The sequence below is a fragment of the Acipenser ruthenus genome, chromosome 2 (genome assembly GCF_902713425.1).
Source record: "Acipenser ruthenus chromosome 2, fAciRut3.2 maternal haplotype, whole genome shotgun sequence".
Lineage (NCBI taxonomy): Eukaryota > Metazoa > Chordata > Actinopteri > Acipenseriformes > Acipenseridae > Acipenser > Acipenser ruthenus.
The window spans coordinates 44,388,096-44,413,412 of NC_081190.1; positions in this window are offsets into that span (position 1 = coordinate 44,388,096).

Sequence of the window (25,317 nt, forward strand, 5' to 3'; positions counted from 1 at the left end):
CCTCCTGAGTTAAACACTGAGGTGGGCAATACCACCGCTGAGAGTCTATTAACCTTATTTCCCTTTACCGACAGCAGCCTGTTTGAAGGAACGAGACCCAGTAAGATTTATAAGTCGCGACGACAAAGACGGCTAGAAAAGGGGTATGGACCGCAAGGTGCACCAGTCCTAGTGGGGGAACAAAGGAGAGAAACAGGCACCCAGTGTACCGTCAGTGATATTATGGATACCACGGAGGAGGAAATAATGGATATAGGGGAGAGGGATGAAACAGAAAACTGGTATGAACCTTTTCAACCCTCAGCCCAGAATTTGGAAGGGAACAAGCCCAAGACAGTACCTTAGTAAATATCCGGGACAGGGTTATATCGGTGAATGGGGTGCCAGTAGAGGGTGCTGTTGTGAATCCTAGGGAACACTTCATTATTAAGAATGATTTACTGTATCGCATTACTATGGTTAATGGCTCACAGGTGGAGCAGCTCTTGGTGCCCCAAGCATATCGTCTGACAGTCTTAAGGTTAGCCCACAATCATTTGTTTGGAGCACACTTAGGTAGTGAGAAAACGTTACAAAGGATTTGCCAACGGTTTTATTGGGTCGGTATTAACAAGATGGTGGAAAACTTTTGTAAATCCTGCCCTAAGTGTCAGAAAGCCAGTCCCAAATCACATTTTAGAGCTCCCCTCCAATCCATGCCTATCATTGAAGTCCCGTTCGAGCGGGTGGCCATGGATTTGATAGGACCCCTAAATAAGTCTGCTCGAGGGCATGAGTATGTTCTTGTGATTGTAGATTACGCTACCAGGTACCCAGAAGCGATTCCCTTACGAAATATGGCCTCTAAAACCATTGCAAAAGAGTTACTTCAAGTGTTTTCAAGAGTGGGAATACCCAAGGAGGTCCTTACAGACCAAGGGACCCCATTTACGAGTAGATTGATGAAAGAATTGTGCATTCTGCTGAAAATTAAACCAATTCGAACGTCAGTTTACCATCCTCAGACGGACGGACTGGTTGAGCGATTTAATAAAACCCTAAAATCTATGCTCCGAAAAGTAATCGCCAAAGATGGGAAGGACTGGGACTTGTTGCTACCTTACCTAATGTTTGCTGTTCGGGAAGTGCCCCAGTCTTCTACAGGTTTCTCCCCCTTTGAGCTACTATATGGACGCCAACCCCGGGGAATTCTAGACATTGCCAAGGAGACGTGGGAAGAACAGAACACCCTAGGTAAGAATGTAATTGATCACGTCATCCAAATGCAGAACAGGATAGATAGGGTCACACCCATTGTAACTAGCCACCTTCAGCAAGCACAACAACGACAAGCACGACAATATAACAAAACAGCTAAATTGCGACAGTTTAACCCAGGCGATCGGGTTATGGTGCTAGTGCCCACACCCGAGAGCAAACTGTTCACTCACTGGCAAGGACCATATGAAATTATTGAACAGGTAGGTGAGGTAAACTATAAGGTACACCAATTCGATAAACGGAAAAAGGAACAGATATATCATATGAACCTGTTAAAACCGTGGGTAGACAGAGAAGCATTAACGGTAGAGATCGACTCAACTCACGGTAGCTCAACGCCGTCCATAAATGAAGTACACATAGGGGAAGAGAATCAAACAGAATCTATCAATATCAACCCCGAGTTAGAGCCGGAGCAGAAAGAGGAAATACATCAGATGGTACGGCGTAACCAAGATGTGTTGTCCAAGACGCCCGGCCGAACTAGTGTCATACACCATCATATCATAACCCCACCCGGTGTTAAAGTCACACTTCGACCGTACCGTATACCTGAAGCGAAAAAAATAGACATTAGGAAAGAGATCACATTGATGCAAGAACTGGACGTAATCGAAGAATCTTACAGTCCATGGAGTAGTCCCATAGTTATGATTGCAAAGCCAAACGGTACATGGCGATTTTGCAATGATTTTCGACAGCTAAATAAGGTATCGAAGTTCGATGCATACCCTATGCCCCGGGTAGATGAGCTGATAGAGAAACTCGGAAAGGCAGAATACTTAACCACCCTAGACCTCACCAAGGGATACTGGCAGATCCCGTTAACTCCAGAATCCCGAGAAAAAACAGCGTTTGCTACTCCGTGGGGTCTGTTTCAGTATAAAGTGATGCCTTTTGGGCTTCATGGGGCACCGGCAACATTTCAGCGCTTAATGGACAAAATTTTAAGACCACACGTAGAATACGCTTCGGCCTATATAGACGACATTGTAATATATTCAGAATCGTGGGAAGGGCATGTACAGAAGGTAGAGGCAGTACTGAATAGTTTAAGAGAAGCAGGGTTAACAGCGAACCCAGAGAAATGCTTTGTCGGTTTAAAAGAGGCGAAGTATCTGGGGTATGTAGTAGGGGGAGGAAAAATTAAACCACAGGTTAATAAAATAGACGCAATAAAAAACTGGCCCACCCCGCAGACCAAAAAACAAGTGAGGGCGTTTTTAGGTTTGGCAGGGTATTATAGGAGGTTTGTGCCGGAGTTCTCCACTATTACGGCACCCTTATCGGATTTAACAAAGAAATCGGCTCCAGTGAAAGTCAAGTGGAGCGCAGCAGCAGAGACAGCATTTCAGACAGTTATAAAAATCTTGTGTAACGAACCAGTGTTAGCGGTGCCAGATTTTTCAAAAAGGTTTATTGTTCAGACAGACGCATCGGATGTTGGATTAGGGGCAGTCCTGTCACAAATGAAGGATGGAGTAGAACACCCCCTGATGTATCTGAGCAGGAAAATGCTGCCGAGAGAAAGAAGGTATGCAGTGGTGGAGAAAGAGTGCTTGGCAGTGAAGTGGGCGATAGAATCACTTAAGTATTACCTATTGGGTAGGAAGTTTCTGTTGGTTGTGGACCATTCCCCCCTTAAATGGATGAAAGAGAACAAGGAGCGGAATGCTAGGGTAACAAGGTGGTTTTTAACATTACAGCCCTACAGGTTTGAAATTGAACATCGTAGGGGTAGTCAAAATGCAAATGCCAATGGGTTATCGAGGGTACACTGCTGGGGTGATAAAGTTGCTGAAACCAGTAGGTTAGAGCTGAGGAAAGGGATGTGTGAAATTAAGAGTGTCAAAGGGGTTAGAGACACAGAACGACTAGGAACTACAATTCCCAACAACGGGGCAAACATACCGTGCATGACGGGTAACAGCGGTAGCTTTAAAAAGCTGCGGGAATCAGCTAGAGGGGAGAGCGAGAACAGGTGCACACACGAGCCGTGGGACGGGAGAGTACCTAACCCAGACGAAAGTGGGCAGCGGCATTGGGAGCGAAATTGGGAAATTAACCAGTGGTAACTCAGAGGAATACAATTGTAGCACTCGTTTCTAAAACGGTACAGCGTAGTGGGACATTCCATTGAAGCAACCTTGCGGACTACCATTGTCACCAGTCGGAGACAACCATTGTTTCTACAGCGGGACTGTGCACGGTGGTTTTACCTTGGAAACAACACGGCGGACTACAGGCTTCCCTGCATCGGAGCAACTCAGAGAACACTGACCGCTGTAGAGTGAGTACGCTGTGTTGTACTGTTGATATGGAAGTACGGGACTTGTGTGTATGTAAATAGAGTGCTTAAAGACTGTATCAAAAGCCCACGAACTGGGCAAGTGATTAACCCAGGAGAACTGTGTTCGGCTGGAAGAGTTGTGTACAAATTACGCAGGGACACAGAAAGGGTGATTTAAATGAAAACAACTTTATTGTATGTCCGGGGAATAGTGGAACCTGCAACAAAAGAGAGGCGAGAGTTAGAGAACGCTCACTCACTGTTTTTCACCTGTATTAATTCTATTCTACACAGCAGTGTTATTACTTACCTTTACGAAAGGTTGGCCGGGTGTTGTGGCCGCACTATACCGCAAACAGGCTTCCGGGGCCGTCGGGATTACAAACCTGTGAGTAGGACGGGGACTACCACAACTCCACAGCGCCATCTGGTGGATGTCCGCGACAACCTGGAAAAGAGAAAGAAGCCACAATACCAAGCCACCAACAAAGAAACTTGGATACAGCAAGCCATTTCTTACCTGAGGGTTTCGTTCCACAAAAAGTCCTGGACTGTGTTTATTTGAGTTGTGTTATTATTTGTCTTGATAATTGGAACTTCTGTGTGTTCATTTGTAGAATATAAGAGGAAAAGGAAAATCATTAAAACCGAAATCTCCTTGGACCTGGGTCTCTGTCACGTTCTTCTGCACCAAAACAGGCACTACGTACACATCTCATACTTACGTGGACTTCACCAGTTCACAATATATATATATATATATATATATATATATATATATATATATATACACACACACACACACACACACACAGAGCTGTGAAAAAGTATTTGCCCCATCTGATTTTGTGCATTTTTGCATATTTTTGACACTGAATGTTATCAGATCTTCAACCAAAACCTAATATTAGATAAAAGGGATCCTGAGTGACCAAATAACACCCAAATTTGATTAATATTTCATTTATTTATTCACCCTTTGCGGTCCATTTATTAAATGCGCATCAGGCATGCCCGGTATAATTTATTTTCACACGCGCAGTTAATTTTAGACGCGCTGTTTAAAAGTATTTTTTTCCCACAGTCAAACGGGTTTAAAAGGCCCTGCATATAAACAAAGCACTCACTAGGCATCTCCAGCCCTGCCCCACCCTTTCGTTCGCTATAGCTTTCACATATGCTAACAAATAAATAATAATAATAGTCGTACATTACGATCGATCATCTCCTGATCACTCATTTTATCACCAAACACCTCAATAATGCGATCCAAGTCATTATTTTATTACTATAACATCTGAAAAAAGCTCTGCAAATGTCAGTGATATTCTCTGAGCGCTGATGTAGTCACAGTCAGCTTGTTTCCTTATGGCCTCCGTTATCAGATGCCAGGGGCACGTATGACTATTCATGAGACACGCCCTTTTTTTTTTTTTTGGCCTGTCTCGGCTCCTGTCGCTCCCACTCGGCAATTGAATGGTTTTCTTGGCTTTTTCTGGAGAAAAAACGATTAGAAACCCATTTTTTGCGTCTTTTTAATGATGTCAGACAGGGATAGGACAGGGACCGGATAGGAATAATTGCAATGTCGGACCAGGTCCGACATAGGACCGCAAAGGGTTAACTTTGAGGCAAACCTCTTTTTGCAATGGGTCTTCAGAAAAAGCAAAATCAGCTACAAAACTTATGGACATTACATTGTGTCAGTTTATAGTATGTAGAATAGTGTTTACATCAGCAGTTTTCAAACTTTTTGAGCTGAGCCTCCCCTTTGAGTAACAAATTTAACATTTTTTGTTGCACCCCTTAACCCACACAAAAATAGACACATGCAAAAGTATGCCTGATTACCTACTTAAAAATCTAACAGAGACTTTAACACAACTTTAATTAAATTACCAACAACTGCTAGGAACACAGCCTGTGTGCCAAGGTGCTTTTGAACCATCATAGCCTTAACGTTGAGAAGGTTTTGCGTCATCTGTGCATTCCATGTATGAAAACAATATAAATCAATAATCCTAGAATCACATGGCTGCAAAAAGACAGTCTGGGGCCTCTCATACACTCTGCACAAGAACAGCCTGTTTTTATCTTCATCTCTTCGGTTGGTGACAGCCACAACCTCACAGCAAGATAAACTATTCGCGATGTAGGTGTTATTTGGGTGGTGTACAAAAATGTAGCTGGATTTTCCTGGTGCTTGGAAGGTGTCAACTGCATCAATCTATACTGCATCAATCTCGCCTATTCTGTTGGCCATCTGGGCTAACAGGTTCTTCCCTGATCGTACCATCCTCTTCAGCCGTTGAATGTGATTCTCAAACGGGAAAGCTCCACATGCAATTCATTAACCCAGGAAGCTAGGCCTTCTGCCAGTGTTACGTCACAGTTTTGCCCTATATCATCTGAATCACATGACAGGGTCGTATGTTTATCAATCAAATCCCAGCTCCATTCTTCATTCTCACTATCACTGTCTGGTTGTTTGTTAGATTGGGAGCTGCTACTGCAGATTGGGTTTTCAATACTGGCTTCACAGTGGTGACTATCAGACTCTGTAAGGCTTGAGTCTAAGATGTTACCAGTAGAATGAGTAGTAGTTTGATCACTGTCACTATCATCATCACTTTATACTGGTAGATCTTTGAAAATCTAAGAGATTGATCGCTTTGCCATTTCCCACTTTCTATTGTAGTGATACTGCCTTTTCTTCTTATCTTGATCAATTCTGTAATTAACAAACCATTACATAAATCAGGGTCCGGTTGTACTAACGAAAATTGCAAACGTAATACCGATCCACAAAAAGGGAGACAAAACCGAACCAGGTAACTACAGACCAATAAGCCTGACTTCTATTATATGCAAACTTATGGAAACTATAATAAGATCTAAAATGGAAAATTACCTATATGGTAACAATATCCTGGAAGACAGTCAGCATGGTTTTAGGAAAGGGAGATCGTGTCTAACTAACCTGCTTGACTTTTTTGAGGATGCAACATTGAAAATGGATAATTGCAAAGCATACAACATGGTTTATTTAGATTTCCAAAAAAAGTCCTGAATAAAAGATTAATTCTCAAACTGAACGCAGTAGGGATTCAAGGAAATGCATGCACATGAATTAGGGAGTGGTTAACATGTAGAAAACAAAGTACTGATTAGAGGAGAAACCTCAAAATGAAGTGAGGTAACCAGTGGTGTACCACAGGGATCAGTATTAGGTCCTCTGCTGTTCCTAATCTACATTAATGATTTAGATTCTGGTATAGTAAGCAAACTCGTTAAATTTGCAGACGACACAAAAATAGGAGGAGTGGCAAACACTGTTGCAGCAGCAAAGGTCATTCAAAATGATCTAGACAGCATTCAGAACTGGGCAGACACATGGCAAATGACATTTAATAGAGAAAAGTGTAAAGTATTGCATGCATGCAATACAAATGTGCATTATAAATATCATATGGGAGATACTGAAATTAAAGAAGGGAACTATGAAAAAGATGTAGGAGTTTATGTTGACTCAGAAATGTCTTCATCTAGACAATGTGGGGAAGCTATAAAAAAGGCCAACAAGATGCTCGGATATATTGTGAGAAGTGTTGAATTTAAATCAAGGGACGTAATGTTAAAACTTTACAATGCATTAGTAAGACCTCACCTAAAATATTGTGTTCAGTTCTGGTCATCTCGTTACAAAAAGGATATTGCTGCTCTAGAAAGAGTGCAAAGATGAGCAACCAGAATTATCCCGGGTTTAAAAGGCATGTCGTATGCAGACAGGCTAAAAGAATTGAATCTATTCAGTCTTGAGGCGATCTGATTCAAACATTCAAAATCCTAAAAGGTATAGACAATGTCGATCCAGGGGACTTTTTTGACCTGAAAAAAGAAACAAGGACCAGGGGTCACAAATGGAGATTAGATAGATAAAGGGGCATTCAGAACAGAAGATAGGAGGCACTTTTTTACACAGAGAATTGTGAGGGTCTGGAACCAACTCCCCAGTAATGTTGTTGAAGTTGCCCCCCTGGCATCCTTCAAGAAGCTGCTTGATGAGATTCTGGGATCAGTAAGCTACTAACAACCAAACAAGCAAGATGGGCTGAATGGCCTCCTCTCATTTGTAAACTTTCTTATGTTCTTATGTTCTTATGATCAAAAAATAGGATCGATACTGTCTGGGCACTACACTTCCCACAAGGCACCGCGGATGACAGCTCACCGCAAGCAGTCAGGTTAAAGCTCAATGAGACGGAGGTATCACAGGATAGTCTATACTGAAAGCGTTTTCTACAAATTCGGTGTTATTATTATTATTATTATTATTATTATTATTATTATTATTATTATTGTTATTATTGCGGTCTCGCAACAAAAACAAAAACAAAAAAAACAGATAGTGTAAAATTAAAGGCACTTTTATTGCTTCAAAAATAAGAAATAACATAAATGTTGTTGTTGTTGTTGTTGTTTTTAACAAACAATACAGAGCAGCATATTTTGCATTCTCTTGCTGCTCGGCTACTTCCGGAGCAGGTGCTACGTTACGATGACGCCAAGATGGTGGTGTCCATGATCACACTGTGTGTAATTATTATTATAGGCTTCAGACGTGGTTTCTAAATAGCAGGTTATTGTTACATAACTATAATTTGTGTTTTTAACAAATTATTTCTAGGGTTTTGTTTGACTTTAAGCATACAATTGTATAAGGAACTTGAATTATCCAACTTTTTATAAGTTACACAGTTTAAAAAGCAAATTAAGCAAATGATTACTTCAACTAAGGGTTCAATTAAGCAGAAGGATAGGTAGATCAGATAAGGGATAAAATAAGATGACAGGACATACACAGGTAACACACACAACCAGACTAAACAATGGTGTCTAGCAATACAAAGTACACTAAAACAAAGATGATTCTAAAATAGTAAAAGAACCAAACCTATCGCACAGTTGTAGTTTAGGTTACACTGCGTTGTTAAATGGTAACCACACTGGTTCTACTGGAGTCATAGATGGAATTACGTTTAAACACCCCAAAGTACAATAGGTAGCTAAAAACTGTCCCCTTCATAAAAACGTAATTCTGTCTATGGCTATTGCATGGTTAAACATCCCAAAGTAGAATAGGTGGCCAAAAACTGTCCCCTTTATAAAACTGTAATTCCGTATGTGGCTATTGCATGGTTATAAACCACCTATAATGCTTTATTAATATCCTATAATATAGTTATTAAGCACATATTATATATTTATACAACATTTACAAAACATTAATAAGCAGCACCTTAATATAAAGTATTACCAAAAAAAATCTATCTATCTAATAATCTGGTGTCAATTGAGGTTTTTCACATGACGTCACCAGCTGCTGAGACGGCATGTTGGCAGGCAAAAAGCAGATTTATATTTTCAGTGCATGATAATGCATGTTTTAAAAGAAATAAAAGAAGTGCCTAATTCAAACTGTTTTTATATCCATTTTCAAGATTTTACTGACTTTTTTTCAATTCATGATTTTCACGATTTCCGTGACCTCAGTGACAAAATCATAGCGTTACGTATGAACACTCTATTATTAACCCTTTGCAGTCCATTTATTAAGTGCGCGTCAGGCACAATTTATTTTCACACGCGCAGTTAATTTTAGACGCGCTGTTTAAAAGTATTTTTTTTTCACAGTCAAACGGGTTTAAAAGGCCCTGCATATCAACAAAGCACTCACTAGGCATCTCCAGCCCCGCCCCACCCTTTTGTTCGCTATAGCTTTCACGTATGCTAATAAATAAATAATAATAATAATAATAGTCGTACATACCGATCAATCATCTCCTGATCACTCGTTTTATCACCAAACTCCTCAATAATGCAATCCAAGTTATTATTTTATTACTATAATATCTCAAAAAAGCTCTGCAAATGTCCGTGATAGTCTCTGTGCGCTGATGCAGTATCAGACAGCTTGTTTCCTTATGACCGCCCATATGGGATGCCAGGGGCAGGTATGACTATTCATGAGATACGCCTTTTTTTTCGGCTTGTCTCGGCTCCTGTCGCTCCCACTCGGCCATTGAATGGTTTTCTCTGCTTTTTCTGGAGAAAAAACGACTAGAAACCCATTTTTTGTGTTTTTTTGATGATGTCGGACAGGGTCCGACAATGGACCGGATAGGAATAATTGCAATGTCGGACCAGGTCCAACAATGGACCGCAAAGGGGAACATTGGGGAACATTGTTATCATCGGTATGCACATTTCATATTAAGACATACAAAAAATTAACAAGTGCAACTTCTACAAACATCTTTTGGATATAACAATGAAAATGAAACACGGAACAATTAAATCATGAATTGTTAAATGATTGAGAATACAACCAAAGAAATTCATTTTCTCAAGTTGACAGTATCTGTAACTAGCAAACCTCAGTTTATTAACAAAGCACTTCACTTGCCACACATTTTTACAGCTTGTTTTCTGTGTACATAACATAATAATAAATTAATAACAGTACCTGTTTATCCTGAGCAATCACGTAACGTGGATCCAGAAGATAGAAGCCTGAACGGAAGGCAAATTAAATATAGTGTGATTTGATTCGCTGCTGGCTGCTTCAAAAAATCAAGCTAAATGTAATGCTAAATTTAATTAGCTAGCTGTGATGTAATGCTTTGTCGTTGACCACTTGAGTGTAAGACCATGGGAAGAGCGCTTTTTTCAAATGATTTTATGTTTGAAAACAATGGAAAGAGACACAGAGAACAGGCTGAAAGGGAAGAAAAAAAAGAACATTATTAACCGATAAACAAAATTTGTTTTGTTTCTGTTCCATGAAAAATTTCTTTTTTTTCATTTATCATTCCGGTTCCTATTCCAAATCCCTGTGTGCAAGTGACAATAAGGATTTATATTAAAGCCAATGTTGATTTCATTGTTTTGGTTAGTGAGAGGCAGCAGGAGCTCTGTCTCCTCCCCCCCCCCCCCCCACCACCACCACCTCTCCTTCTGTCGACAACACAGCACCTGGAGGCAGAGGACAACAGCCAGAGGGAGAGAGAGAGAGGGAACCCAGACAGAAGATGCCAGCGTCACTCAGGCTGACCCCAACAAGGCTAACCTCACTCCCCCTCAGCAGTTAAGTACAGTGTTTCTGGGCCTGGTCTAAGTAAGGGGATTACAGAGACCGGCCTACACCCTTCACCATCTAACATTGTACGCAAGCTGGGGGAAATTGTTGGGGGGCTGGAGCCAAAGGACGAGGTGGCTGAGACTCCCTCTTTTCTTCCCTCCACCAGATGGTGTCGCTGCAGTGTTGTCGTTGGAGGGGAGACAGTCCGCTGTCGTTACATGAACTGGACTAAGGCCGAATCGGTGGGGAGGAAAACAGAAGACAAAGTCTTGCATAGAGGACGTTTGGTGCAAAATATTGTATAGTGGGGATTGCCACTTACGTGACTAAAATAGCTTTGTGTTTGTCTATCCGTCGTAACAAATACTGCGCCTGCATGGGGTAGGGGGACAACTGGTGCATGGGTGGTGTGAATTAAATTTTGTTTGCAAGTTTTAGAAAATTTTAATCGTTCTTTCTTTATTTTTGTGTGATGATTTTTGCTGTGACAAAATTGCTATGATTATTTATTTGACCATAGATTTTAGAATGATTTGCTGTGTAGTTGCTGTACTGTGTGTTCTAGTGTGCTGTGCTATTAAAATTTGCATTTTTGATAATTACCTTGGCTGTTGTCTCGGTTCATTCTGTGTGGTCCACTGGAATTCAAAACAAACCTGCACAGGAAAGCAAAGCAAAGCAAAGTGTTAGTCATTGGGGCTAACAGTGTTATACACTTACCTGAGCTACCTGTGACACAACTATAACAGAAAAATGTTTACCTTTTAATTTTAATATGTATTCCTTGCCTGATGTAACAAATAATCTGAACACTGAAATAGAATTTGTAAAATAAATGTTTTGTTTGTAAATTGAGAATTTTATAACAATGTCATTTTTGTTAATGTCTATTTATTAAACACTGTGGTTTTGCTATTACAAGATATACATTAAAATTACAATTTTAATGCAACATCAGCCATCCCTGAGCACATTGTTAAAAGATCAGAAAGATTGTTCTACATCTGCACTGTTCACAGGTACTATTAAGCACTGCAGGGCATCTACTGCAAGAGTTGCAAATCTGGATTTCATGCTTTGTGGTAGTTGCAACCAGACTAGTGTGGTTTTAGTGCAGGAAAGCCAACAGGAACAGAAGGGATTGGTGCAAACTCCATATCTTTTTATTAAGAACAAACAAATTAAATACACCAACACTAAGATCTTTTAAACTATTTACAAATGAAATACTGAAAACAAAATAAAACCTAAAGCAGGTTAGAAATGTATAAGTAAATAAATAAATAAATAAATAAATAAATATGAGACCTAGCAAAGTTAATAAGCTCTCCCCTTTACCTCTATGGCTTGAATAGAGCTCAAGAACTCTGCAAAGCTATGTCTTTCAAAACTGACACGTGAGAAATACATAGTGAATTGAAATGCACAAGATTCATGGAGTTATTTTGTTATCTATAACCCCTTTGAGAATCACAGTATCATAAGTTTTACTGTCCAGTTACCTTTTACTTTTACAGGGGTCACCTAATAGATATTTTTTATCTTTATGCAAATGGTAAACTACATGCGTGTTCTATTAATCTTAACTCAATTCCTATACTACTGGTGCTGCATTGCATATAAGCTCATTAACACTAGTCATTTTGATTGCCTTTTACAATACATGTTTTTATTTTACAAGCCTGTTATCACTACTGGACCTGGCAGCCATCAATTCCTTCATTTTGTACAAGGAATGCACCAGGGAATTGTAATCAAAATTGCAGTATGTGTGTTTAAGATACAGAGCTGTGCTTTCCTGACTTTTCCTAAATATATGTACTAATTACCCTGACAAAGAAAGAATCACGTAGCTACAAAAATTAGGGAGATAAAATACTGTCATACTTATTCCGACCAGGAGCTGTCAAATTGACCAATACATATAAAACATATTATAATAATTAAATGTTGTGGTATTATTTGTATTTATCAGTTGGGAATGCTGCCATGCACTGAATTTTGATATATTAGTCTGCATTCCTCAAGTGAGTAGTCTTCTGCCATTTCTATTGTTTCAATGAGCCTCTTGATAGCCCATTAATCAGCCTTGACAGCTCACAGTGCCAGGCTGTCTGTCTGCACTCTGGTTACGATACAAGTCACTCGTTTTTTCGAATAAATTATTTGTTACCCCAAGACACACTAAAAATGGATCGTGGAAGACCCAGGGCAGCTAAGCAGTGTTTGGAATTACTGCAAAGTTTACCAAATATCAATTCTGATGTCAGACAATGACAAATCTGTCTTTGAAGCAGACTGGGTTTGCAAAGATGAATCTTCCAGCAGCAGTGACAGTGAGGAGGATGCCAGCGAAGTACCAGGACCGAGTGTGTGCAGAGGGTGCAGGAGATCCTGTGGGAGAAGAAGCAATCCTGTGGCAGCACGTGCAAGGATGCCAGCCGCTTCACCTGCATCTGCCCCTGCACCTTATCCAACTGCTACTTCACCTGAGGCAGCCGCTTCTCCAGCAGTAGCGCCAGCACCACCTGGCACTCAAGAGCCTGGCACTGTTTGGAGCACTATAAATCCTGGTCTTGACGCTGCAGGTAGAAGGGGTGAACATAATACTTTGAAGGAAATTCCAGGGCCCATGGCATATGCAAAACGCAACACAGCGCATTGAGTGTTTTTCGCCTATTGATTGACATTATTATTATTTATTTCTTAGCAGACACCCTTATCCAGGGCAACTTACAATTGTTGCAAGATATCACATTATTTTTACATACAGTTACCCATTTATACAGTTGGGTTTTTACTGGAGCAGTCCAGGTAAAGTACCTTGCTCAAGGGTACAGCAGCAGTGTCACCCACCTGGGATTGAACCAACAACCCTCTGGTCAAGAGTCCAGAGCCCTAACCACTACTCCACACTGCTAACATGCATACACTTCACCACATATAACGTTGCACTGAAGCAGAAACCCACTGACAACTACAAGATGATTCCTGGTCAATGACCTTTGGACGAATTAAAAGCTTTCATTGCACTAGTATATGACCTTGGAGCATTTGGTGCTAGAAGCCTGGGTTAATGTTGATAACTGTGCCAAATGTGCAAAGACAGTCTGTGGTAAGTGTACTATTGCATATGTTGAAAAGCACAGGATCTGTGTGATTTGTGCCAGCACTTAGACTTTGTAAACAATTGTAAATGAAGCCCATTCTGTGCAAATGTTTATTTATTCATGTCTTTGTATTATAGTATGTCTGTGTATCAACATATAGCTTCAGTTGCATATATGCGCTTTGTTATGTAAGCAATATAAACCCATTTATTTATTTATTTATTTTAATTTATTTACATCTTTTCAGTTGTACAGTTTTGTATGTACATGATATACCTGTATATACACAATTTTATTTTAAAAAATGTGTTTATTTCATTTTTTTACAGTTTTTTGAGGTTGCACTTTATGTGATATGTCTGTATATAAACACATTTCTGTTCAAATGTCCATTTATTTACAATGTTTCTGTTGTGTAGATGCTTTATATGATGTTCTTGAATAAAACTATGACTTACATTCAATTGTTTGTCCTTTCATTATAATATTTATGTTGTTTTTAATACGCCGGTCAAATTGACCGGTCATGGTTGTTCTAGGTATGTCTATAAACGCGGTCGTTCTAGTGCTAATGTGACACTATGATTTATTTTGGGCTAATTGTAAGTAGACTAAGATAAAAAGAAAATACGCTGACATAATTTAGTTTCAATTTAAAATAATATTTTATTGACTATGTCTATGTAACAATATGACGCTTACAATGTATCAACATGGTTTGTTTTGTATTACATGTAGGAGAGACTAAAAAAAACAACTGCTAGGTATTCTTTTGATTTTACTACTGTACTGATCAAGCCGATTGTACATATCTATAATCTTACATAATGTAATGTGTACAGAGAATACATTAATGTCATTTTAATATGCTGTGAACAGGCTGGCTGTAGGGTGATGTCAGGCCAGAAAGGAGTACATACGCAGACAGTACTGGCAGGTGAAAACTGAGACGCTGCGGCGCTCAGTGCATTTATTACGAAATAAAAAAAGTTTAAACAGACAAAAACACTTTGTAAAAGAAAACGGCATGTTGGCCAAAACAGACAAACAAAATGGACTAACAGTAAACAAACAGTGGATGAATAGACAAACAAACACGGTGAGTCAAAAACAAACAAGTATCGTGCTGGTCCTTCCAGCACCATATAGCAATTGTTATTTACTTTTTAATTTACTTTTACTCTCCTTCTCTCTCCCGTTCTCTACTCATCGAACACCCAACCCAGAGTGACTGAAACGTGCATCTATATATACTGTTGTGCCGGGATTCAATTACTAATTAATTATTCACTTGAATCGCAGCATGTGAACGAATTTGTGCAGTCCCCGTGCCTAAATACAACTATATATTTTAAATCACTCGTGCTACACAGATCCATTTATATCCCTTGCACCTATATCTATACACCAACATTAACACACCTCACGCAACATATAACACACAAATACACACAGGGGTGGGACAACATTGACACATGTGCCCTCTTATTTATTAAGATATTAATACGTGTACGCAGTGTGGCGTAGTGTGTTACGGCACTGGACTGTTGAACGAAGGGTCCTGGGATCCAGACCAGAATTTGTATGTAAAACAACTACAGTAATTGTAACTTGCTTTGGAAAAAAAGCATCAGCCAAATGAATAAATTATTACTATTAATTAAATTTATAAGTAAAGTTCGGGAGGAGGGTCAGACACCAATCTCCGCATCACCAAATTGAATCATTCAATTTACACATTAGCTAATTTAAATTGTTAGCACTATAAATACCCTCTTCACTTATCTCTCAGTTGCGTTTTGATTTCATCGTACATGCACGCATCATGGTCTGCATTCTGGATTATTCCGTTTCGACGGATGATGATCTGTTTGCTGTTTCCCCGGAGCCGAGATCCACGCAACCAGTTCAACCAGCCCTTCCCGGGCCAACTCCACGACAACTTCGGTCGGCGGTATTACCACTCCAAACTTCTCTGCCCAGATGTCTGCTTCTCCTGTCTGCCGTGGCTCCCGCCTGGCCACTCGTTCCTCCGCAACTCCTGAAATCAGAGACTGGACGATCTCCCGGCTCCAGCTTTATCTTCGTAGCAACAACATCTCATTCAAATCTACAGCACGTAAGGAGAATTTGTTTACTTTATTTCATCCTTCCCGTCGCAGGCGCTATGACGTCAGCACTGATCGTTGCTTTACCCAGTGTTGCCAAGTCTCACGACAAAACAAGCCCAACCCATGTCAGTATGGGTGTTTTTACAAATTCCAACCCGCGACTCAAGAAGCTAGCCCAATTTCCGCGTATTATAAGTGGACTTGAAACACCTCGCCCCCACCGACTACATCTCCACGAAGCGCGTCTACTACCGGAAAAATCCGAAAGCAGGACCATCGCACCTGTCAATCAAAGGCTCATTTAGCAGTTCCTGAGCATTCTGGCTCCAACTATAACCTTTCAGGTTACCTCCCCTCACTGCAGGCGTCCAGCAGGCCCCTGCAATAACCTCTTTGGCCACTATGGGCGTCCAGCAGGCCCCCATAGTGCTCCCTTCACCTCCAACTATAACCTTTCTGGTTCCCTTCCCTCAGTGCAGGCGTCCAGCAGGCCCCTGCAATAACCTCTTTGGCCACTATGGGCGTCCAGCAGGCCCCCATAGTGCTCCCTTCACCTCCAACTATAACCTTTCTGGTTCCCTTCCCTCACTGCAGGCGTCCAGCAGGCCCCTGCAGTGACCTCTTTGGCCACTATGGGCGTCCAGCAGGCCCTCATAGTGATCCTTTCTCTGTGAAATGCTTTTCTTTCTGCGCGTCAGCAGTTTTGAGCATTTGCATCCAGAGATTGTTTTTACAGTTAGGAGCGGCTGCTTCCGCGATCTATCCTGGGGTTTCGACACCCGCCACTGTTGTATAATATGCATCTGTAACCTTTCTGGTTACACCCCCTCATCACTGCAGGCGTCCAGCAGGCCCCTGCAGTGATCTCTTTGGCCACTATGGGTGTCCAGCAGGCCCCCATAGTGCTCCCTTCACCTCCAACTATAACCTTTCTGGTTCCCTTCCCTCACTGCAGGCGTCCAGCAGGCCCCTGCAGTGACCTCTTTGGCCACTATGGGCGTCCAGCAGGCCCTCATAGTGATTCTTTCTCTGTGAAATGCTTTTCTTTCTGCTCATCGGCAGTTTTGAGCATTTGTATCCAGAGATTGTTTTGCCAGATTTGTAATAACTTCATTGAAGGAACCTGTGCTATTCCGCCTGTAACTTCCTTCATTTCTGCTCACCGTAACTCCATCACACCCAGCATCAACAGTCCCTCACGAAGATTGCTCCCTGCAATATGCAAATCGACCACGCCATATTCTTAATCAAAATTGCTGGGAAAAACGCATGACTGGGTAAAGCCAATATATCAAACATATTTAAAATCATGCCCATTGAGCCTGTCCTCAGGGGATTGTATTTTTTATATTTCCACTTTTCTGTCCGGTCCCCCTCCTACGAAACGCAATCTTCTGTCCCTCCTAGGCCATTTAAACTACATGGGAGCATGGGAGGATTTGCAAACAAGAGGATGCCATTCAGCCCATCTTGCTCGTTTGGTTGTTAGTAGCTTATTGATCTCGGAGTATCATCAAGAAGCTTCTTGAAGGATCCCAGGGTGTCGGCTTCAACATTACTAAGTTGGTTCCAGACCCTCACAATTCTCTGTGTAAAAAAAAGTGCCTCCTATTTTCTGTTCTGAATGCCCCTTTGTCTAATTTCCATTTGTGACCCCTGGTCCTGGTTCAAAAAGTCTCCTGGGTTGACTTTGTCAATACCTTTTAGGATTTTGAATGCTTGAATCAGATCACCGCGTAGTCTTTGTTCAAGTCTGAATAGCTTCTTTTCTTTTGGCCTGTCTGCATACGACATGTCTTTTAAATCCGGGACAATTCTGGTCGCTGTTCTTTGCACTCTTTCTGGAGCAGCAATATCTTTTTTTTTTAATGAAGTGTCCAGAACTGAACACAGTATTCTAGGTGAGGTCTTACTAATGCATTGTACATTTTTAACATTACTTCCCTTGATTTTAAATTCAAAACTTTTCACAATATATCCGAGCATCTTGTTGGCTTTTTTACAGCTTCCCCACATTGTCTAGATGAAGACATATCTGAGTCAACATAAACTCCTAGGTTTTTTTTCAAAGATTCCTTCAATTTCAGTATCTTCCATATGATATTTATAATGCACATTTTTCTTGCCTGTGTGCAGTACTTTACACTTCTCTATTAAATGTCATTTGCCATGTGCTTGCCCAGTTCTGAATGCTGTTTAGATCATTTTGAATGACCTTCGCTGCTGCGACAGTGTTTGCCACTCCACCTATTTTTGTGTTGTATGCAAATTTAACAAGTCTGCTTACTATGCCATAATCTAAATCATTATGTAGATTAGGAATAGCAGAGGACCTAATACTGATCCCTGTAGTACACCACTGGTTACCTTGCTCCATTTTGATGTCTCCTCTAATCAGTAATTACAGTTGGGAGCGGCTGCTCCCGCGTTCCCCACCCCCCATCACTGCAGGCCCCTGCAGTGACCTCGCTGGCCACTATGGGCGTCCAGCAGGCCCCCATAGTGCTCCCCTCACCTCCAACTATGGTTACCTCCCCTCACTGCAGGCGTCCAGCAGGCCCCTGCAGTGACCTCGCTGGCCACTATGGGCGTCCAGCAGGCCCCCATAGTGCTCCCTTCTCTGTCAAACGGTTTTCTACCAGCTGCGAGCTTCAACAGGGCCCCACAGCCCCCTTCTATTCCTTACCTCAGCGGTCTTCCAAATGTAACCTTTTAGGTTACCCTCCCCTCACTGCAGGCATTCAGCAGGCCCCTGCAGTGACCTCCCTGGCCACCATGGGCGTCCAGCACGACCCCATAGTGGTCTCTTCTCTGTGAGATGCTTTTCTTCTTTCAGCTTATCGGCAGTTTATTCAAACACTTTCAAAACCGTTCCCATTTCTTTGAATATCAGTCAGGGCCGCAATACTGCATACTCTGGAGGCCTTCTGTTTTCTACATGTTAACTACTCCCTAATCCACGTGCATGCGTTTCCTCGAATCCCTACTGCGTTCAGTTTGAGAAATTAATCTTTTATGCGGGACTTTGTCAAAAGCTTTCTGGAAATTTAAATAAACCATGTCATATGCTTTGCAATTTGTATGCAATATGGATAAATCCTCGAGGCAGAGTTTTTATCTCCTACCTTCTCTCTATTTGATCCTTTCTGTCGATTCCCTCAATGATGTCATACTCATGGTTTGGTTCCTTTTTTTTCGCAAGGAACTCCGCCTGTGGGAGCTCCTACTAAAAGAAAGGAATGGCAGTACTTTCTTTTACGACAACTGTCTCCTGCTGCACAAAGACATTCAACCGTTCAAAGATGCAGCTCCCTCTCTTGGCTTTGGAGGATACTACAAGGGAAAATTGGTTTTCTGCTCCATGGCCCAACGAATTCAGCATTATTCCTATAACCGATCACTCCTCGTCATTGCGCAAAATGTGTCCATTTGCTGTAGCCGCACTCCTTTTGGGGGTCTTCCTGGGCTCAAAATCCATTCTTCTCCACTCACATAATTCACCTACAGTCTAAATCTTTAACAAGATCGTTCATTCTCCCACCATATAATGAGAATATTCAGAAGGATTACCTGTTTATCCGTTATTCATCAGTTCATTTTCAGAGCTCAACACATTCTCGGCCACCTGAATATAATCGATTCTCTTTCTTGTTTCCAAACACAGAGATTCAGAGCATTGGCTTCCGAAGACGACCTCCTGCAAACTCAGATTCCTCATTTTTCAGACCTGACATTCATGTGAGCCACCTGCTGCATTCCCTGATTTCTGCAGGCTCAAGAAACAACTCTTCTCAGCATCACTCCCCGCTCACTGCAAATGTACTGGTCATCCTGGAATTGCTTTAAAATTTCACTTTGCATTCAACATTCCTTTCCATCATTTTCAGTGCCCGTAGCGTCATACTATTTTATGTCCCTTAAGAACAGAGCTATAAGATTTGAATTTCTGGCATCAAGTTTTTCTACAAACTCAACTCAATTTCAGTGTCCCAGCTCTACACTCTGCAACTCACAAATTTCACTAATCCTGAAAGGGCTTCAACTATCAGAATCTCTTTCTCCTCCTGCTTGCCTACCTATTGCCATCAACGTACTCTCTTGGTGCCTCTCATCTGCTCCAGCTACTCCTACCTGTTTTAGATAAAACCTTACAGCTCTTTCTCTTAGCCTTCTTGGGTTCCCATAGGTGCTGGGGGTCTACATCGCTCTCAAATTCAACCCCCAGATTCACCCCTTAATCTCTGACCTAGCAATCCCCTCATCTGATACCCTTTCCTTCCTGCTCAAAAGAAGTAAAACGGACCAGGAAGATTAGAGAAAGCTTTTCAATTTTGTTTATAAATTAAACTCCCATGTTGGCCCATATGACCCCTTTCTCTCTTGTCCATCTCCATCTTTCTCAGGGCGCATCACCCTCAGGCCCGATGTTTATTAACGAAAACTGAACAATCGTCACCCAACATTTGTTCTTCTTTCACCTTTTCACCTGATTTATTTCCAGGTCCGGATTCGCAGCTGAGCAGTTTTCCGGTCCTTCCTTCAGAATCGTAGCAGCTTTTTCCCACTGAGTTCCAGACTCTCTTATCAAACGGTTAGGTTGTTGATCCTCCAGTGCTTACCAAGTTTACATTATAACAAATATTATGGAGCCTAAAAATGCTTTTACAGAAATGTGCTCTTAAGTGTTAGTAGCCTGCCTGGAGGAAGGGCAATCGAATCAGCCATGGATTCCCAGAGGTTTATTTCCCAAAAATGGGTTTTGTTTTCCTCTCCTGCGTGCTGATGATCATTTGTTAAAGGTTGGCTAAACCTTCAAGTGGGCTATATTCAATTCTAATTGTGGCATTGAGACCGGCTTGTTCTTTTTGGGGGTCTCAGCCTCGTCCAGTTGGCCAGGCAGCGAACCCTCAAACCAAGTTAGGTTTGATGCCAAATGAATGTGTATATACAGCATACTTTTCTGTTAAATCGCATACTCCGCATTCTCTACAATAAATATTTGTACTAAAACATTTTGTGATTGGTGTTTGTCCCGAACTACTGAAATGAAATTTATAATTAAAGTTCGGGAGGAGGGTCAGACACCAATCTCCGCGTCACCAAATTGAATCATTCAATTTACACATTAGCTAATTTAAATTGTTAGCACTATAAATACCCTCTTCACTTATCTCTCAGTTGCGTTTTGATTTCATCGTAACCCACCACCTCCCCATCTCCACCTTTCTTAATAACAGTTTTTATGTTTTATCAAATGGGGGTCTCAGCCTCGTCCAGTTGGCCAGGCAGCGAACCCTCAAACCAAGTTAGGTTTGATGCCAAATGAATGTGTATATACAGCATACTTTTCTGTTAAATCGCATACTCCGCATTCTCTACAATAAATATTTGTACTAAAACATTTTGTGATTGGTGTTTGTCCCGAACTACTGAATTACAAATAGGCGATAGCACCATAGTGCTGATAAAAAAAAACATGCTGATAATTTCAGATACCTTACGATCAATACCTACCTTTATTCATAAAACCCAAGTTTCATTTGGGATGAAAATGATGCACGTAATAAAACTAAGTGAGTATAACATAATACTACAGAAAACATCTACCCAACCGACCTTTAAATTCCTTTATTGATCAAACAGTGTTAGAAGCCAATTTCAACTGTTTGACACAATGTTACAAGATCCATAACAGCTGTAATTAAGCATAGTTACTAAAATTGTAACTAAACATAGTTACAATGTACATTTTTTCTGTAGGTTCTTTTCTGGCTTTAACAAAGTTGGGAGGTTATGTTGTAACAATGAATCTTGATGACTCTTGTAATATTGTGACAGTTGACTTGAGTTCACATTCTGGTACCGTACCTATTTATACAGTTAATACACTTTTTTGTTGTTTTGGTTTTGTTTTCCTTTATCTCCTCTTTCTTCTTCTTACACCACTCTCTCTTTCTCGCTCTCATATTTTTATCGCTGTTGCCACCAGTAAGTAAGCTCCTTCACCTGTTATCAATAGAATAAATACTGTGCGCAACTTCACACCTGTTGCCACCCACAATTTGTATGCTAATTAGAATTTTTCTGACTGGTATTTTTATTTCTAATTAGTTAGTAAATAGGCCATGACTCTTTGGGAAATACCAAGTGCAGTCATCTCAATTTTCCTCCTGCATTTCTGGCCAAATTACTGCCACTTCAGGCCCTGTGATTAACTACATGACTTATAAGTATGTATCACCTCACAATTTTTGGCACTAATAAGAGTAATACACAGCACTAATAAAACTGAGTAGTGAAGCAGACAACCGTACAATGAAACCACATTAAAACACAGGTAGGTCAATCTCTATGGTAAAACATATTTAAAAACATCTTTAATCACAGTAAATATGAGATAAGCATGCTATAAGTAACAGCTGGTTATAAAGGGTTTGGACTTTGGCCATATGGAATTAATTACTGAATTAGTTAATACACTGCCTTGCATAAGTATTCACCCCCCTTGGACTTTTCCACATTTTGTAGTGTTACAACCTGGAATTAAAATGGTTTAATTATGATTTTTTGTCACTGATCTACACAAAATAGTCCATAATGTCGAAGTGGGGAAAAAATCTACATATTTTTCAAAATTATTTACAAATAAAAAACTGAAAAGTCTTGATTGCATAAGTATTCACCCCCTTTGCTGTGACACCCCTAAATAAGCTCTGGTGCAACCAACTGCCTTCAGAAGTCACATAATTCATTGAATGGAGTCCACATGTGTGCAATTAAAGTGTCACATGATCTCAGATTAAATACACCTGTTTCTGGAAGGCCCCAGAGTTTGTTAGTGAGCATATCTAAACAAACAGCATCATGAAGACCAAGGAGCTATCAAAACAAGTCTGGGATAAAGTTCTGGAGAAGCACCAATCAGGGTTGGGTTTAAAAAAAATATTCCAAACTTTGAACATCCCCCAGAGCACCGTTAAATCCATTATTAAAAAATGGAAAGAATATGGCACAACCGCGACTCTGCCTAGAGAAGGCCGTCCACCAAAACTCAGTGACCAGGTGAGGAGGGCATTAGTCCGAGAAGCAACCAAAAGGCCAATGGTAACTCTGAAGGAGCTGGAGAGATCCACAGCTGAGATGGGAGAAACCGTCCATGGGACAACTATAATCCGGACGCTCCACAAAGCTGGGCTTTATGGAAGAGTGACGAGAAGAAAGCCATTGCTGAAAAAAACCCATATCAAATCCCGTTTGGATTTTGCCAAAAGGCATGTGGGAGACACAGCAAACATTTGGAAAAAGGTTCTCTGGTCTGATGACACCAAAATTGAACTTTTTGGCCTAAGCGCAAAACACTACGTGTGGCGCAAAGCCAAAACTGCTCATCACCCTGAGAACACCATCCCCACTGTGAAGCATGGTGGTGGCAGCATCATGTTATGGGTATGTTTTTCATTGGCAGGGACTGGGAAACTGGTCAGGATTGAGGGCAAGATGGATGGAGCCAAATACAGGGAAATTCGGGGGGGGGGGGTACTTATGCAACCAACAAATGTCTTTTTTTTGTTTAATTAACTTTTCTGTCACAATAAAAAATATTTTGCACCTTCAAAGTGTTAAGTATGTTGTGTAAATCAAATGGTAAAAGTCCCAAGTAAATCCATTTTAATCCCAGGTTGTAACACTACAAAACGTGGAAAAGTCCAAGGGGGGTGAATACTTATGCAATGCACTGTAAATTAATTACTGCTTCCGCATTTGCAGAAGTATATGAAAATATTTATTGTTTTAGAGAACCTTCCAGTTTCACTGCATCCACAAACCATAAAAAATCATTAATATTCTTCAGGTTTAGAAAATAACACAAATATAACAATTGGGTCTGGTTGGATTTTGGATTCTTGCACACCTATTGCCATCCAACTTGTTTTTCCCAAACTTCACCGTTTTCTCATTTAATTTATTGGTTTACTATTTAATAATTCAACTTTTTTTTAAGTGAAACCAAATCAATAATAAAAAATGTTTTAACAATGCATGTTTTATTTACATACCATAGTATGTTCAGAATTATTGCAAATAAAACTGTTCCATTGCTTTTTGAACACGAAGTGAAGAAATGTATCCTCAATAAAACAGAAAATAGAATTCTCAGATGAAATATCATTGGGGTCATATGGCTAAAAAGGATAAATACTTGCCATCATGTTTTAAACCGACTGTGGTTTTTAAATCCGTACTGTAAATGTTCAAACCATGAAAACTTAAATGTCATGGTTGAGTTGATTAAATGAACATTAGGAAACTTCAAACCAATGCAGCATCTGGATATGTATGTAAATACAATGGCTTTAGTAGTCTACAAATAACAGGCGGCATTTGTTTAAAAATTTGAATGGAAAGTCAGTCATTATATTGTTTATTATTATTAGCCGATTGTATTGTGTCATAATTACATACATTGTCCTGTGATGCAAACACTTTTCCCCCTCATCAAGCTTTCCACTAGCCATGATACCACTGTGTCACAAACAGGCCCCTTGCTGTTTGGTTTGGGGCTTATTCATAGCACTTAATTGGTTGCCCAGTGGTTAGCCAATAACCCTGTCTATGGTGGCAATGCTCTGAGTGTTGTTAATGGGCTGAATGCACACTGTTTCCCTTCTGGTACTCAGCAGTAGTGAGAAAAAAGCAATTTCCTCCACTGAGCTGTGTGCCCAATATCTAATCCTCTCCACTCCTGAAAAGCACATTTTATTTGGTTTTACGTATTTGTGTTGGCTTCCATACTGCTTGGCTGTTGCAGTGCAGAAATCCGCTTGCTGACTGCTAATTAAATCATGTTTAAACTGCAGTGAAGAGGACACACGGCAAAGGTGGATTTGTTATGACCCTGTTTGTCTATACAAGGTTACTTGTTGCAACCTTAAATGCAAGCCAGATATGCAAATGTAGTATAAATTATTTGAAATGGGTTAATTAAAATTAAATTAACATTAAATCTGAATGATTCATACACGCCGATATGTGTTATATGCAAAATATTATTCTAAAATGCATTAATCATGGCAATAAATAAATATGAAATGGTATCAGGTTTTCATTAGAAGCTGTTAAAATATTGAAGACAAGTAAATTTATGCCTTGTTTCCATCTTACCCTGGGATCACGTTGAACAACAACATCTAAACCTGATCTGTGGTCAAAGTAGGATGGCCACTGTTTCCATCAGCAGAGAAGAATTCAGCCAGCTCCTTGACGATTACAGTAAAGGTCACGGTGCTGTCCCAGCTATGAACTAAGATTGGTCCACAAGTCACAATGCACAATGTTAAACAAAGGCATAGTACAATATGTTATTCAATGTACAGTAGGTAAAGAAATAAAACACATACACTGAAT